This window comes from Lithobates pipiens, unplaced genomic scaffold (genome assembly GCF_037356315.1).
Source record: "Lithobates pipiens isolate NorthernLeopardFrog02 unplaced genomic scaffold, aLitPip1_a1.2 Scaffold_19, whole genome shotgun sequence".
NCBI lineage: Eukaryota > Metazoa > Chordata > Amphibia > Anura > Ranidae > Lithobates > Lithobates pipiens.
The window spans coordinates 414,440,473-414,458,864 of NW_027507764.1; the positions used below are offsets into that span (position 1 = coordinate 414,440,473).

The 18,392-nt window shown below is 41.8% G+C and overlaps 1 protein-coding gene across 3 annotated transcripts in view; it reads right to left on the reverse strand.

Annotated features, from left to right (window-relative positions):
• Window positions 1-255: 255 nt before the first annotated feature.
• The window catches only part of SMCHD1 (structural maintenance of chromosomes flexible hinge domain containing 1), a 621,656-nt gene continuing 603,519 nt past the window's right edge, over window positions 256-18,392 (reverse strand). For all 3 annotated transcript variants that reach the window (XM_077492529.1, XM_077492527.1, XM_077492528.1), the window contains one exon: window positions 256-3,424. The gene's annotated coding sequence lies outside the window, so the exon portion shown is untranslated. The remainder of the gene's footprint in view (window positions 3,425-18,392) is intronic.

Sequence of the window (18,392 nt, forward strand, 5' to 3'; positions counted from 1 at the left end):
ATTTATATAAAACAGTACTTCACATTCTCTGGTGAACAACCATTCGGGTGAATGTGCTTTAAATGGGAATTATGGATTCTCTACCAGCAAACATTTAGGAAAGCCACATTCTCTCATTTAAAAATAGACCTCTTTATTTTGTATTTATAGTACCTTTCTATGTTATAATACCAATTGATTATAGTTGTTTTTGAATGTGTATACCTTTAGTCAACATACTTGCTAGTCATACTTTATGGGAAAGAAACACACCGATTCATTATTCCTTTAATTATTTATTATTTTTTCAGAAACATAAAAAATATTATGCAAAATAAGAGTTATGTCTTCAAAAATTAAGACAATTGAAATCTGGATATTGCATCTTATACCAGTTTTTTCCCTAATAAAATAGTACATATTTAATAACATTTGGCTGCTCAGAAAAATATACCTTCTGTTGTGTTCAGCGGACACTACTTGCCTGCTGAGCGTAAACCATTCAAGTGACTATAACTTTCCTGCAACCGCGCACAATGCCTGTGGCTGTGGTGTGGTAGTCCATTTAAGGGGTTAAAATTGTTTAATGCTCCCTAAAGAGCTATCTAAATGCAGATTGTTCTTCACAGAGGACTGTAAGTGTGAATTAGCCCTTCATTTTTTTTTTCACAACTGTATCTTACATTTTTTTTACATAAAAAAAAAAGATCACTGTCACCAGAGCAGTTTACTGCCACTATGGTGACATTATACTGCTCTGGCCAATGACCAGAGACACTGTATACTGCATGGGCATAGACACTGTATACTGCATTGGCATACTGTCTCTCCCATCACTAATCAGAGCAGTACAATGTCACCAGAGTAAACACAGAAAAAAAATCCAAAGAAGAACAAATCGCTCAAACCTTGTCTAAATCAATATTGGTTAAAACACTGTGACATAAACCAGGTGGGGAATAAGAATAACAAATGTATACATAGATATAAAAAAAAGCAAAGGTAGGTATATTATCAATCATAACATTTTTTAAATGTGGGTAGCCCGGAAATAGACATAAAAACTGATACTAAGGCTAAGCATTTTGCTATGTGCTGCGGAGAGGGAACACAAACAATGAGTGAAAACAATAAGGGAAGGGAAAACACAGAGCAAACCACCATAGTGTAGTAGCTTTAATAAAAGTGCTTTATGTAAAGACAGATTCTTACTCACAGGGTATGCGAGATTGCCAATTAGGAAATAGAAAAAGACCATACACCTTTCACAAACCCTGGCCAGGGGCATTGATGTAAAATGGGAAAATGAGTAATAAATCCTAGAAAACGTGAGCAATTAGATTATTCAACACACATACAACATTTTATGTGTATCCCTTTATTATGTTTTACTGTGTTGTATTTATTCACCATTATGTCATCCTAAGTGAGCCTGTTTTTATCCGAGTGCTCTCTTGAATGGCTGTCTATCATGATGCACTGATTGTTGTAATAACAGTATCTATGGCAGAGCAATTAGGCTGGCAGCTCCTTTACCATTCAGTATTTAATCTTCTGTGGGTAGTCCAGTAGGTAGGCAGCTGATGAAGAGGTAGCCACCTCGAAACATGTACTGTGCATGCTCTGAGGAGTGAAGTCACAAAGGGGGCTAGGCTCCAGATAGATTCCAATGAGGTTTCTGCTTCGCCAAGCACCGCTACAGTATCAGTTCAGGCTTCCGGGAACTGCTTTCCCAGTTTACATCTGTTCCCCTGGCCAGGGCTTGTGGATGGTTTATGGTCTTTCTATCCCCTGCTTGGCAATTCCCTTTGTGCCATGTCACATACCATGTGAGTAGGAATTTGTTCTTTAATAAAGCACTTTCACTAATAATACTACTCTATGGTGGTTTGCACTGTTTTTCCCTTCCCTTATTGTTTTCACGTCACCATAGTGACACTGCCTTGCTCTAGTGACAGATCTTTTTTTTTTACCTTTTAGTGTGTAGTACAGTACCCAGCAGTGTACTACACACTCTCTCTCCCCTCACAGCAGCTTAATATGGCAGGAGAGATTTCACAGGCTGCAGCATTGCAGGCTGTATTTACATGTAATGAAATTGGCCCTGTACCTCAATATGTGATCCGATCCCACATCGCAGCTCTGTGTATCCTCGAGTGTTTGCGCATGGGTGCCTAGGGTGGGAGGATATATGGGCAGATCTTCAGCAGCACTTGCATCTGCAACTCAGCCACAAGATGGTGCTATAATGTATAAAGCCGACCACTCGATGTACTCTTGATAAAGACCTTTTATTGGCTACATTAAAAAAAAAAAAATTACACAGCATCAAAAATGCTTCTACAACCTTCCTCATAGAATACCAAGATGGAGCTATACATGGTAGTATATGATGTAGAGCATCAAGAGAATTTTTTTTCTTAACTAGCTCCTGCCTGACCACTAAACAAATACAGCTTCGGTGTAGCTGGTTAAGAAATTTTTTTTTCTTCTTATTGGTGCTCTACATGATATACTTGCTATATGTATAGCACCATCTTGAGGCTGAGGTGCAGACTCAAGTCTCTAGAAAACCAAGTGTTGTCAGGTGCAATGAAGTTTAAAGGAGGAGGGAAAGACACACAGAAAAACTGGATTTTTTTTTTTTGGCATTTCATTGTCTGATGGAATCATGAAAGACCATATTTTCACAGGTATATATTTTTATTTTTTGAACTGCAGTAGGATTTTGTTGATGGGATAGTTCAGGTATAAACACTACTTACTGGAGTTGTTCTTTAAAAGCATAAAATCTTTAGATGAGGGTTAAAGTGGAAGCCTAGGCTAACACTATTGAAGCTTAAACCTGTTCCCACCCCCATTCTAAGCCCTATATTAACTATCCTGTAAAGAAAAGATTCTATACTTACCTAATCTAAGGGCACTCAAGTCTGGTCATGTGTCCCCAGCGACTGGCTGAAGAGGAGAGAGCAATTCCAATGGCTGCAGTGCCTGGACAGTGAAATCATTCATAGACTTACTATGGGCATCTGTAGTCCACTGTCCCTCCTCCCACCTTAATCAGGTGACTGTACCACAGCGCCCAGGGAATAAGGGTATGTACACATCTTTCTTTAGAGGATAGTAAATATAGGGCTTAGAATGGAGGTGGTAGCAGATTTAAGCTTAGATAGTATTAGACTGGACTTCCACTGTAGGTATAATTTTTCATGTAGGGTTTACAAATTTTTAAAACCCAATATTAGATGTTTTGAGTGATTTTTTAAAATAAATCTGTAATCACTACTGCAGCCAAACAAGATAGAGGCAGATTAAAAAAAAAAACTTGATCAACTATTTTTTTTGGAAATAAACAATACATAGATAAATCAAGGATCCAGACAGATAATTTCCTCTGCACATTTTCTTGGATACACTGTGGCTTTCTCGGGACATGCTTCATCAACTAATTGTAAAGAAAAAAAAAAGTAAATCAAAGTGCAGGACAGAAAATAAAAAAACATGATATTTAAACCATCTCACATGGGCAACAGGGATTTTTAAGTTTGCTGTATATTTGGACACAAGCATGATCAGATTTATCCAATAAAAGCATATAAAGTAAACTAGCGCAACCAGTCATATCTTATTTTTAAAGGTCTAACTAACTCCAGTTAATCAAAATCACACAGGCAGCTGTACTTTGAGAACATTAATTCGGGTGTTACCACTGCTTTACTGAATAACCCCTGCACAGTAACCTTCCTACACTATGCCATATTTCTGTTTTTATGCAGATTTTTAAAACCCAATATCACCTACAAACAAGTCTTTAGTGTGGAGAGAAACCTTAAAGCAATTTTTTTTATTAAAACTCCTGCATGTTTATATGCTTTATGCAATTCATTTTGCAAACTGGATCTCTTAAGCGTTTCACACACTTTTTTTTTTTCATTCAATCCAGCAGGTTGAATAAAAGAAAAAAAAAGAAAAGCTCACAGCTCAGGTTCGGAGTCGCTGTACTAGCAATCCGATGTTAGTACAGCGATCTCCCCTGCTGTGCTATTGTGTTCAGACAGGGGGGTGGCTCCCCCCGCCAGAACACTCCGGTCAGCAGACCTTTTTCATTCATGACCCTTTGGACAGCGTGCCATGCACATGGGCCGAATGTCGCCCAAAATTTAGCCCGTGTGTACTAAGCTCACTTCCTTGTGATAGCTGCTAAATAACACAACTAAAACAAAACTACAGGGTTTGTAGGTTCCAACTAGTACTCCTGCATTGTCTAAATGCAGATGTTAGCTGGGAAGCATAAACAACTTTTCTGACTCCCAGATCACTTTTAGATATCCTTTAGTTGCTCTTAGTTGTGTTTACACCTCTTTAGAGTGTCTATTTCGATCCTTGAACGCACAGAAATCTAGCTTTCCTAAATTAAGTTCAACTGATCCCATCTAAACATACGTAACTGCACGATTAAAAAATGACAATGCTATGGTGAATGAGGACTAAAATCTAACTCAGAAGACTCATCTCAAAATAAATGCGTGTACAAGGGTTCAATTCCTAATAGGCGGCTAATGGTCTCTGAAACAGAACAACCAAGACTTGCCCTTTGATGGCATTAAGGCCAAATGCTGATCTAGACCAGACTGGAGGAAGGACGGGGTGTGTCCTTTGGTGTATATCCTAGGATTGAATTTTCTGGTCCTGCACCATGCAGAATAGGCTTTTCTAGGTGCGATTGTAGACTCTGCTTAACCACTACAATACAGGGCACTTTCACCCCCTTACTTCCCAGCCCAATTTTCAGCTTTCAACGCTCTCGCAATTTCAATGACAATTGCGCGGTCATGCTACGCTGTACCCAAATACAATTTTTATCATTTTGTTCGCACAAATAGAGCTTTATTTTGGTGGTATTTATTCACGACTCCGTTTTTTATTTTTTGCGATATAAGCGCAAAAAAGGCAGAAATTTGGAAAAAAAAAACAATATTTTATTTTTTCTATTTTTAAAGAAATCCAATAAAATCAAATTTTGTCATAAATTTAAGCCAAAATGTATTCTGCTACATATTTTTGGTAAAAAAAATTCCATTAAGTGTATAACAATTGGTTTGCGTGATCACGTACATATGTGTGCAAATGATCACGTACATATGTGTGCAGATAATCATTGGGACATGTGATTTTAGTGGGACATATGTTTTTTTATTTGGGGACATGTGTGTTTTGTGGACATGTGTGTTTACACTGTGTGGTGAAACTAGACTAGTGATCAGTGAGTAAAAAGCTGTAAAAACAGCTCATACTCACTGATCACCAGCCGGCTGCAGCGATCTGCTCTCCTCTCCTCAGCGACGACTTCCGTGTGAGGAGAGGAGAGCCGATTGCCTAGCAACCGGCTGTTTGTTTTAATCACATGACGGCTGTGATTGGACACGACCGTCATGTGATCAGGAGGGGCAATCACAGAGCCCTCCTGCCGATCTGAGATGCGCCGTGTCCGGGTGACACGAGCGCATCGGGATCGCGCCACTGCGCGGGCACGCGTTCCCCCTCCTTCTGAAGGACGTTCCTGAACGTCCAGTCAGAAGGGGGCGGCTCCCACCTGGCCGTATATGTACATTGGCTGGGTGGGAAGTGGTTAAAGTCAACTTCAAGAGGGTATAAATAATCAACTCTACTATAATAATAGGTCCCTATCCCTTAAGACAAATTGTCCACTTTGAAGGCCTGAGAGCCACCAGACTCAGGCTGGTTTTGTTGTTGAATTCGGAATGGCAGAAGATCTATGTACAGCATCCACCATCTGTGGCAAAGTGCTTGGAACATCTTTACCAGATCCAGATGCTAGCAACCAAAAAAGTCCCTGGGACAATTTTTTACACCTGGGAGGTGGATGGCAGACAGGCCTGGAATATGCAGTTTTACCCAAGGGGATAAAGTCTACTTACCTGTAAGTGGTACAACTTTTGGTGCCCCTTAATGGTTGATGTAGGCCAAGGGTATGGCACTGTCTGACTGGATTCTTGTCAGGTGACTTCACAATTGAGGGGGTGTAAGGTTGAATGGATGACCAAATCACCCTGAGTTCCGAGATAATAGAAAGATGGGCTCCCTCCAATGACCCCTACATGAGAGATCATTTAGGACTTCACCCCAGAATGACAGGCTGGCATCCATTGTAAAAAAGTTTCCCTGACTCCAACATCAAGTTGGAGATTTACCACACCAGGGAGAATATGGCCTTGCAGGTCAGACACAAGGGGCAGTCCAAGGACCAAGTTGGTTTCTCCCATTCTGCAGAATTTTAAGTTTCAATGGCCAGGAGTGAAAATGGCAAATACTACTGCCTTCAAAAAGAGGCTACCATCAAACCTAAGACCCTCATGCAGGTAAGAATCGAGGGTTGGCCTTGAGATCAAATGACTTGGGCCAGAGAGCAAAGGGACAGAAGTTTGTGCAGAGGCAAGAACATTCTGGACAGGGCCCCGGTGCTTTCATTGGTGAGTTGGATCTAGTGATGACTTCAGAAAACTAGGGATTCAATTGAATCTCAGCAGGCTCAGCACTGTCCACTGGTAGCCACAAGCTCCTTGGAAAAGACCTGCAGGCTGTGGATAGGCCAAAAGGGAAGGGTAACTGGTAATGCTAATCACTCACAGCAAAATGAAGATAACATTCCCCCACAAGTAAGCAAGCAATGACTGACCTGACTGATCACATAGATAACTTTTGAAACTGCAGGAACAAAATGGGATGCAATCTTAGATTTGGCTTGGGAACAGTGAACATGATGGCAGTACTATACCCTGCCATGGTGTAAAGAGAGTTAATGACCCAAGATTCTCATCCATGTAGGTTGAGGGGCTTAAGGGAACTTTTCAGTTTCCTCATCAGTTGGTAAAAATAGGATTTTTATAACAGCTTACCTGTAAAATCATTTTCTTGGAGTACATCATGGGACACAGAGCCTAAGTAATAACTTAATGGGCCACCTTCAGGTGTTGACACTGGTGTATTCAATACAGGAAGTTGACTCCCCTATATAACCTCTCCTCCTTCCAGGAGTACCTCAGTTTTTGTAGCAAAGCAATCTACTTAAACCCCATAAAAGAGGGGAGGGACCTCTGTGTCTCATGATGTACTCCAAGAAAAGGATTTTACAGGTAAGCGGTTATAAAAACAGGGTTTTTAAAAACAGCTTACCTGTAAAATCCTTTTCTTTGAAGCACCTCAGGGGACACAGAGCCATAGTAGCTACTATGTGGGTTATAGGCCACCTTCAGGCGATGGACACTGGCATGCCCTAAATTAAAAAGGGCACTCCCTATATAACCCCTCCCACTGGTGGGAGCACCTCAGTTTTGTAGCAAAGCAATACACGTGCATATCAAAGAAGGGAGGGACCTCTGTGTCCCTTGATGTACTTCAAAGAAAAGGATTTTACAGGTAAGCGGTTTTTAAAAATCCTGTTAGTTACTATGTGCGATGTCCCATAGCAATGCCAACTAAAGGGAGGGAGACACAACAATAGTAGTGCACCAAGACGCTAGAGAACTCATACGGCAGCCTGCAGTACACTGCGCCCAAAGGCGATATCCTCATGATCTTTTACATCTACTTGATAGAATGTGGTAAATGTATGGATTGAAGTTGCGGCCTTGCAGATCTGAGCCATGGAGGCATGGTGATGCACTGCCCTGGTGGAGTGCCTTTAAAATGAAAAAGGAGGAATTCTCTTATTTTAAGCCAAAAGCTTGATCACTTGACAAATCCACCTAGAAATCGTAGATTCTGATGCTGTCTGTCCTCTTTTAGGATCGTCAGGCAACACAAACAAAAAACATCTGTTTTTATGCATCCGAGTGGTCACCTTTACACCTTGACCACTCTCATCACATCAAGAGAATGTAGTGATCTTTCCTTCAGAGAACGAAGTTCTGAAAAAAATGAAGGCTGAACAATATCCTGGTTTAATATGAGAAAAACCTGACACTATCTTCGGAAGGAAATTAGGATGAGGCAGCAATCCAACCTTATCCTTAAGAATAATCCAATATGACTCTTTACAAGAAAGAGCAGCCAACTCTGATACTCTTCTTGCAGAAGATATGGTAACCAGGAAAATTACGTTCCTCCTCAAGAGGACCAAGGGAAAAATCCCATATTGGCTCAAAAAGACTATTTTTGTAAAGCCGACAGGACTAATCTTAACTTCCAAGGATTCAAGGGTGACCTAACTGGAGGATTAATCCACGTTTCCCCCTGAATAAGTTAGGAACCATATAGAGTGAGAAGCAAGTGGTCGTTGAAAAAAACACAGATAAGGCCGATACCTGGCCTCTGAAAGTACTCAGGGCCAGCTTTATTTCTAATCCCATCTATAGGAATTTCCTGGGGTGCCAACCCCTGCATTCACACCAGGGTCCCCTACCATCATTTTTATGATCATGGCAAACCACGATTCACCTCCTTCCTTCCTTGCTCTCGTGAAGAAGGCGTGGAAGCAGAACAGGAGGGAAAGCATAGATCAGTGAAAACTGATCCTATGGAATAACAAGACATCTGTTTCACATGCCATCAGATCCCTTGTCCTTGACACAAAGTTGTTGATCTTGTTGTTGAACCCAGACGCCAATAGACTCATGTCCAGAAGTGATGATGAAGAGGAGAAGGAACCATTCTCCCGGAAACAATAGTACTAAAGTAGTCCGCCTGCCAATTCTCTATTCCTGGAATGCAATTGCTGATAGGCAAGGAATGTTGCTGCCTTCCCAAGACAGAAAAAAAATCATCTCTTTCTGGGCCACACGACTTCTCATACCCCCTTGGTGATTGAGATAAGCCATAGCTGTGGCATTTTCAAATTGAGCCTATGACACCTGGTATTTCCAGGCGGCCTCCAACCTAACCAGGCGCGACCCTGCTTAGGCCCCGAGATCAGACGAGATTGGGCACTTTCAGGGTGATGTGTACGTAGGCTGGATCCTGATAGGATAATAGTCTGAGCGCCCAGGCCTCCAGAGTCAGACGTACTGCCCGAATCTCTAGAATATTGATGGGTAGGGCCATCTCTGATCTGGACCATTTCCCTTGGACAGACACTTCTTCCAGGACTGCTCCCCAGCCCAAAGGGCTGGCATCTGTTACCACTTTCCAGGTAACTGGTAGAAAGGATCTTCCTTTTAGAAGATTTTTGGATATCGAGCATAAATTGAGGCTCTGACGCACTTTGGCGGATAAATGCTATGGGAAGTCCAGAGTTTGGATCTTCTTGTTCCAAGTTGACAGGATACTGTTTATCAGCAGTCTTGAATGGAACTGCGCAAAAGGAACGGCCTTGAGGAAGCCACCATCTTTCCTAATAAACACATGCAAAGATAAATAGACGGATTGTTCTTTGTTTTGATCCACCGAATCAGTTCCTTTAAGGAACCGATTCTTTCCTGGGGTAAAAGTACCCTTTAATGGACTGTATCTATGATCAGCCCTAAGTACTGCAATCTCCTTGATGGTTTTAAGGAGGATTTTACTAGACTGAAGAGCCAACCCAAGTATTTCAGGTAGCTGACTGTGGTAACCAGACCTTGGTTTAAACTGGCTACTGATTGACCCATCAAGAGCAGATTGTCTAAGTAGAGTAGTATCATTATACTTTGAGCTCTTAACCTGGCTAAAGGAGGGGCTAGGATATTTATTTATCTTGAGGTGCAGAAGCTAGCCCGAAAAAGTAGAGCTACAAACTGGAATTGAAGATAGTCTACCTTGAAGTGTAGACATTTCTGGTGGGTGGGGAAGTTTTCCCCCTTGTAGGAAGGAGACTACTGATCAGATAAATTCAATGCGGAGATGGGAACTCTTGAAATTCCAGAACTCTGCTGATGTGCGTTCCTGCACTCATGCGTTTTAGCTGTCAGCAGGCTGCTCAATCTGCCAGAGAAAAAAAAGTGTTTTTTTATTTTTTACATTTTTAACAGGAATTCCAACTTTATTCGTTGGATGCCTAAGCATTTGAGTATTGCATGCAAATAACAGCTCTTATTCACAGAGGATATACTGCGTTAATTGCTAGTATACCATACCTAGTAAATTTCCTCCACCATAGGATAAGGTGTATAAACTTAGGAGGAAAATAACATTCATCTGGGAGATCTTCACAGATACAAAAAAGGCTTTTCCTACAATAAAGGGACAGGAAAAAGCATGCACAGTCTTAGGAGGCTTTAACAAACCCAACACTCAGTAAAGGGAGCATAAATGTGGGGACATCGAAACCAGCTGGTTCTCCCGCATTTGAAACCTCAGAAGAGGAGTCATCCATGGTCACCTGAGGGGATTCGTTTTCTCCAGCTCCTAGTTCCCCCGTTTGAGGGTCCTGGGCAATGAAAGAGAACCTGTGCGATTAAAGTTGCTAAACTTTTTTTTTTTTTTTAAAAGCCATCATGGCTGAGGGAAAAAAGAACCTTTGGTAAAATACACAGGGGCTGCAGTGTTATAAACATTTCATGCCCCTGATGCTCACTCTAACCAGTCACTCCTTCTCAGGGGAGGATGCCATCTGTAGAGATTAGTAGGTTTACCAGAGCTAGAATGGGGCTCCTTTAGCTCTATTTCTGGGGTTGTTTTAACCCCCCTTCTGACCTTAGTCCAATGCATAAAGCAGAGGTACCATCAGAAGAAATCACATTCACTGCTTGATCAATAGTTCAGCTTCAACACCGCTATTAAGGCTCAGCCTGATGCAGCAGTAAATGTGTCAGAGGGAAAAAACCTGTGTCACCAAATCTTAAATGCCACATTTGTTCTTGTGTCCTTCCATAGTTTTACAAAATACACATGGAAGTATTTTTGGAAACAAACCCTCCCGCACTGGACGCCAACGTCGTCTGTCATTCGGCCGGAGAAGCATCTGTTTCAAGACACAACGTGGCTCTGAGAAGCCTGAGACATGAGCACTCAATACAGCCCCCCTGTGATGACACACAGGCATGACTGCATTTACTAAATTTAAAGGAGACATTTCATAAGAAATTTTTAAAACATTTCTTAGAAAACTCCACTTACCTTTTCCTGCTGCAGGGTTTTCTGTGGTAAACCAACAGACCCAATCTTCAACCTTCACGGTGGGCTCCATTAAACCTTCAGGAGCTGGGGATCCAAAAGGAAAACCCACAATCCTGGGCCTGCAACAGCACTCTGGCAGTGAAAACTTTATGGCCTTAATACCAAAAAGTACTGCATCCCAGGGTCCAGCTTCCCAATGGAGAGCATTCACAGGCAAAAACCATGTTTCTTTGGATATGAGGGGTACCATTCAATACGACCAAGATTAGACACTGAATGGATCCGTCTGCATAACCAGCCCCAGCAATGATTGCTCCAGTGGAGCACAGCGCATCACATGAGGTGCTCCCACCAGTGGGAGGGGTTATATAGGGAGTGCACTTGGAGAAAATCCTATTTTCTTTATCGTACATCATGGGACACAGAGCCTAAGTAATAGCTTAATGGGACCTCCAATAGCAATGTTATTTGAGGGGAGGGAGAGACAACCCGTAGGGCACCCCCAGACCTGAGGACTTATACTGCTGCATGGAGCACACTGCGCCCAAAAGGCAATATCCTCATACCTCCTTACAGCCACCTGATAAAATTTTGTGAATGTATGTACAGAAGACCAAGTTGCGGCCTTGCAGATCTGAGCCATGGAGGCCTGGTGATGCACTGTCCAAGAAGCACTAACCAACCTGGTAGAGTGCGCCTTAACTTGAAACGGGGGGGATCTTAGCTCTTAAATAATACGTTTGAATTATCACGTGCTGAATGCACTTAGCAACAGTGGATTTCAACGCTGCTTGTCCTTTCTTAGGACCCGCTGGCAGAATAAATAAGACATCAGTCTTACGAATCTGAGCAGTTGCCTTTAAATAGATTTTAACTTTCACCAAATCAAGACAATGCAGTGACCTTTCTTCCCTAGAGCATAGGTTTTGGAAAAATGGCAGGCTCAGGTGAAATACCTGAAACAACTTTTGGCAAAAAACCTGGACGAGGGCGTAACACCACTCCTGTCCTCATGAATAATCAAATATGGCTCTTTACAAGAAAAGACTAAGGGAATATGCTGTATCGGTTCAAATGGCTGTTTTTGTAACACTGACAAAACTAAGTTCAAGTCCCAATGGCTCAAAGGTGATTTAACTGGCGAATTAATCCGCATCAAACCTTGCATAAAACCCTGGACTAAAAAATGCGTAGCAAGCGGACTTTGAAATAAAATCAATAAGGCTGAGACTTGGCCCTTAACCACTTAACAACCGCCCATTGCCGATTAACGGCTTCAGGGCGGTTGTTTAACTCTGAGAGGCCGTTAATTAACGGCCTCCCAGAATTCTGCTCTCGCGCGCCCCCTTGGGCGCGCACACGAGAGCATCTGTGACCGCTGGGTCCACTGGACCCGGCACATCACGAATCACAGTAAACGGCCGCTCATCGCGGCTGTTTACCACGTGATCGCTCCGTCAAATGACGGAGTGATCACTTGTAAACAAACCGGCGTCATGTTATGACGCCGGTTCCTCCCTCCCCCTCTCTGTACCGATCGGTACAGCGGAGGGGGAAGAGATCGGTGTCAGCAGCGATGTGGGCTGCATCTGCAGTGCCCACATCGCTGCTCACTGAAAATTAACCCCTCAATTCCCTGCCAACACCCTGCAACGCTCTGCAATACCCTGCAACACTCTGCAATGCTCTGCAACACCCGCCAATACCCTGCAACACCCGCCAATACCCTGCAACACTCTGCAATGCTCTGCAACACCCGCCAATACCCTGCAATGCTCTGCAACGCAATACTCTGCAACGCCATACTCTGAGATACCCAGCCATAGTCGGTGATACCCTGCAATACCCAGCCATAGACATTCCCCCCCCTCCCGCCGCCCTCCGGTGCTTCTACCGAATCGCTAATACGATCAAAGCCAGAATCTTTTTTTTTTTCAGGCTTCCCAGCTTAGAGGTGAGATGTGGGATCTTATTGACCCCACATCTCACTGTAAAGAGGACCTGTCATGCCATATTCCTATTACAAGGGATGTTTACATTCCTTGTAATAGGAATAAAAGTGATCAAAAAATATATTTTTGGGGGAAAAAATGTCAAACTAAAATAAATAAAGTAAAATGAACAATAAAAAAAAATGTTTTTTTTAAAGCGCCCCTGTCCCCATGTGCTCGCATGCAGAAGCGAACGCATACGTAAGTCCCACTCACATATGAAAACGGTGTTCAAACCACACATGTGAGGTATCGCTGCGAACGTTAGAGCGAGAGCAATAATTCTAGCCCTAGACCTATTCTGTAACTCAAAACATATAACCAGTAAAAAAAAATTAAATCGTCACCTATGGGGATTTTTAAGTAGCTACGTTTGGCGCCATTCCACGAGCGTGTGCAATTTTGAAGAGTGACATATTAGGTATCTATTTACTCAGCATAACTTCATCTTTCACATTATGCAATAAAATTGGGCTAACTTTACTGTGTTTTTTTTTTTAAAGCACAAAACAGATTTTTTTCCAAAAAAAAGCATTCAAAAATTACTGCACAAATACCGTGCGAGATAAAAAGTTGCAAAGACCACCATTGTATTCTCCAGGGTGTTTGCTAAAAAAACATATATAATGTTTTGGGGTTCTCTGTAATTTTCTAGCAAATAAATGATGATTTTTACATGTAGGAGAGAAATGTCAGAATTGTCCTGGGTGCTCCAGAACACCTGATGGCGCTCCCTGCATGTTAGGCCTCTGTATGTGGCCACACTGTGTAAAAGTCTCACACATGTGGTATCGCCATACTCGGAAGTAATAGCAGAATGTGTTTTGGGGTGTAATTTGTGGTATGCATATGCTGTGTGTGAGAAATAAACTGATAATATGACAATTTTGTGAAAAAAAAAATAAAGTAAAAAAAAAAATCTTGATTTTGCAAAGAATTGTGGGAAAAAATGACAAATTCAAAAAACTCATCATGCCTCTTACTAAATACCTTGGAATGTCTTCTTTCCAAAAAGGGGTCATTTGGACTTTTCTGGCATGTTAGGGTCTCAAGAATTGAAATAGGCCGTCAGTACTTCAGGTGTGATCAATTTTCAGATATTGGCACCATAGCTTGTGGACTCTATAACTTTCACAAAGACCAAATAATATCCACCAATTTGTACTTATTTTTACCAAAGATATGTAGTAGTATAAATTTTGGCCAAAATGTATGAAGAAAAAATTACTAATCTGCTAAATTAATTAATTTTAATTAATTTTTTTAAAATTAAAATTAATTTTTTTACAGAATTTTCGGTATTTTTTCTTTTATAGCACAAAAAATAAAAAACCGAGCGGTGATTAAATACCACCAAAAGAAAGCTCTATTTGTGTGAAAAAAAGGACAAAAATTTCATATAGGTCCAGTGTTGCATGACTGAGTAATTGTCATTCAAAATGCGAGAGCACCGAAAGCTGAAAATTGGTCTGGTTATTAAGGGTGTTTAAGTGCCCAGTGGTCAAGTGGTTAATAGTACTCAGGGCAAATTTAATTTCTACGCCTAATTGTAGAAAGGCAAGAATTATGCCTATGATATATCTCGGAGGGTGCCAACCCTTGGATTCACACCAGGAAACATAAGCCTTCCAGATTCTATAATATATAGCTCTGGATGCTGGCTTCCTTGCATTATCCAAAATAGAGATAACTGACTTGGAAAGCCCGCGTTTCTTCAGAACGTGGGTTTCAATAGCCAGGCCGTTAAATTTAGCATTTGTAAAGTAGGATGGAATATCGGCTCCTGTGAGAGCAGGTCTGGCCTTAGTGGGAGGTACCATGGACCCTCCACTGCCATTTTTACGAATTCTGTGTACCATGACCTTCTGGGCCATGCTGGTGCTACCAGAATTACTGGCTTTCTTACCAGCTTGATTCTGCAAAGTCATGGCAGCAACTGAATAGTGGGGAATACATAGATCAGTGAGAACTGATCCCACGGGGTCACCAATGCATCTGTTCCGCATGCGAGTGGACCCCTTGTCTGGGACACAAAGTTGACTAACTTCATGTTGAACCTGGACGCTAGATCTACGTTCAGAGTCCCCCATATTTGGCAAATAGCCCGAAAAATGTTAAGACCATTCCCCTGGGAATAACTGTTGGCGACTTAAGTAGTCCGCCTGCCAATTCTCTACTCCCAGAATGAAGACTGCCGACAGGCATGCAACATTCTCTTCTGCCCAAATTAGAATATGGTTTACCTCTCTCTGAGCTGAGATGCTCTTGGTGCACCCTTGGTGATTGATATAAGCCACAGTCGTGGAATTGTCGGATTGCATCCTAACAAGACAATTCTTTAATTCAATTATTTTCAGAACCAGACGCACTGCCCGAATTTCTAGGATGCTGATGGGCAAGGCTCCTTGGACAGTCGTCTTCTCTAGTACTGCTCCCCAGCCTGAAAGGCTGGCATCTGTTGTTACTACTTTCCAGATAACTGGTCTGAAGGATTTTCCCTTCAGCAGATTCTGGGTTTCTAACCAACTGAGACTTTGGACCACTCTTGGGGGCAGTGGCATTGGCAAGTCCAGAGCTTGGATCATTTGTTCCAAGCATACTGTTTTGCAACAGTCTTGAATGGAACTGGGCATAGGGGACTGTTTCGAATGAAGCCACCATCTTTCCTAACAATCTCATGCAAAGGCGAATTGAGGGATTTCTTTTTGACATGACCATCCGCACCAGCTCTTGTATGGAGCTGATCTTTGCCAGAGGTAAAAACTAATTTTTATTCCTTGTAGGATAGACAGAACTGACCTGATCGACTTCATGCGAAAGGAGTGGATTTTTAGGAATTGATTTGGATTCCTTAGATCTAGAATGGTTCCGACATCCCCATTTGGTTTTCGTACCGTAAACACCCAAACCGTGTTCTTCTGTGGGGATCTGTATGATCACCCCCTGAGCCAATAAATGGTCTAATGCTTTAAACAGGGATTGCCTTTCCTTGGAACTTAGGGAACGATTGATCTGAGAAAATGAGATGGTGGAAACTCCTGAACTTCTAGTTTGTATCCCAGAGACACCGTGGAGATGACCCATCTGTCCTGGATTTCCCTTTGCCAGACATCTGAGTAATACAGAAGTCTTCCCCCCACCTTGGTGAGGGGAGACGCTGCTTCATGATGAGGCTTTAGTATTCTGCTTTGCAGATTTGTGGCCCCTGGTCTTTTTTTGAGCCTGGACCTCACCCTGAGACTTTCCTCTAGAGGCTAACGGCGGAGGCCGTCGCCACTGCCTAGAGGCGGATGCCCCTAGCGCAGGAGAAAAAGTCAGTTTAAATGCAGGACATTTATATTTTGACTGGCATAAGAGTACTCTTCCCACTAAAAATCGTTTGGATATACTTATCCAAGTCATCCCCAAATAGTTGCTCCCCATGAAAGGGGAAACTAGTCAGAAGCTTTTTGCAAGGTGATTCAGTTGACCAACTTTTTAACCACAGGGTGTATTAGCATGGGCGCAAGATGGGACACCTGGTGAATAGAGTCTTTCATGGCGTCTATGGCAAAACATAGCTCCTTTGGTAGTTCGGCCAACTCACGGGCCTGTTGTGCAGGGACCTCTTTAAAGAGGAAGTAAACGCTCCCACTCTGATGCTTCTTTTCATTTAGTCCATTATAATAAGTAATTATCAAAAATCCAGCCCAAATCGCATATTACTTTCTGTTTAAAGAAACTTTAAAAAACTTGTTTCCAGGGGTTAGTCAGCGCCATCTTAATTATTGTTTTCTGAATCCACAGTGGAGTGCATTTCCGCCCTTACAGTGAGCACTTCCTGTACTGTTAACTAAGCCTCCTTCTCAATCCAATGTTTCTGTGGCAACCCTGCTTCCCTGTTCATAGCTTACTTGTTTATTTCATAGTATTTACTTGTGCCGATGTCTAACATTTGCCTTTGTCAGACTTAACAGCTTCAGCTGATAAGACTGCAGTAATGGCCAAGTTTAGACTGTATGTGAGGTCACATGGTGTGTAGGAGGAAGCTCAGCGTGATTAGCTCAGTGGTGTGCCGTAGGAAGTCCTGATAACAGATAGATAAGCACATAGAGAGTGTGCCGTAAATCAGGGGACATCTGGGCACCTGCGAAGGTAAAAGAGGACCTGTGAAGGTAAAAGAGTATTTTAACAGAAAATCCAACTTTTTATCTTTTGGATCTTTAAGCATTTGTGCATTGTCTACTGGGCAAGTTAAGTTTTTATTGATGCTGGAAATCGCAGCATCAAGTGCTGGTACTTTCCATTTTTTTGTGCATTTCTCCTCCATGGGATAGAGAACTAAGAATCTCTTTGGAGGGAGAAAATGCTTATCGGGATTATCCCATTCAGCATAATCTTTTCTAGTAATGCATGGACCGGAAACACATGAAAAGGTTGTAAGGGTTTTAACCACTACAGCCCTGGACCAATAAACACCTTAAGGACCAGAGGTCTTTTTCCAATTTCGCACTGCGCTGCTTTAACTGGTAATTGCGCGGTCATGCAATATTGCACCCAAACGAAATTTGCGTCCTTTTCTTCCCACAAATAGAGCTTTCTTTTGATGGTATTTGATTGCCTCTGCGATTTTTATTTTTTGCGATATAAATGGAAAAAGAGCGAAAATTTTTAAAAAAAAAGATATTTTCTTCTTTTTGTTATAAGAAAAATCGAATAAACTAAATTTTAGTCATACATTGTGGGGAAAATGTATTCAGCCACATGTCTTTAGTAAAAAAAATGTCAATAAGCCTATCTCATTTCTTGAGGTGCTAAAATGGCAGGGCAGTACAAACCCCCCCCCCCCCCCCCAAATGACCCCATTTTGGAAAGTAGACACCCCAAGGAAATTGCTGATGGGTATGTTGAGCCCATTGAATATTTTTTTTTTTTGTCCTAAGGGATTGAATAATGACAAAAAAAATAAAAAATACAAAAAGTTGTCACTAAATGATATATTGCTCACACATGCCATTGTTATATGTGGAATTGCACCCCAAAATATATTCCGCTACTTCTCCCGAGTATGGGGATACCACATGTGTGGGACTTTTTGGGAGTCTAGTCGCGCACGGCACCCCAAAAACCAATCACCACCTTCAGGATTTCTAAGGGTGCAAATTTTTGATTTCACTCCTCACTACCTATCACAGTTTCGAAGGCCATAAAATGCCAAAATAGCACAAACCCCCCAAAATGACCCAATTTTGGAAAGTAGACACCCCAAGCTATTTACTGAGAGGCATGTTGAGTCCATGGAATATTTTATATTTTGCCACAAGTTGCGGGAATATTACAAACTTTTTTTTTTTTGCACAAAGTTGTCACTAAATGATATATTGCTCACAC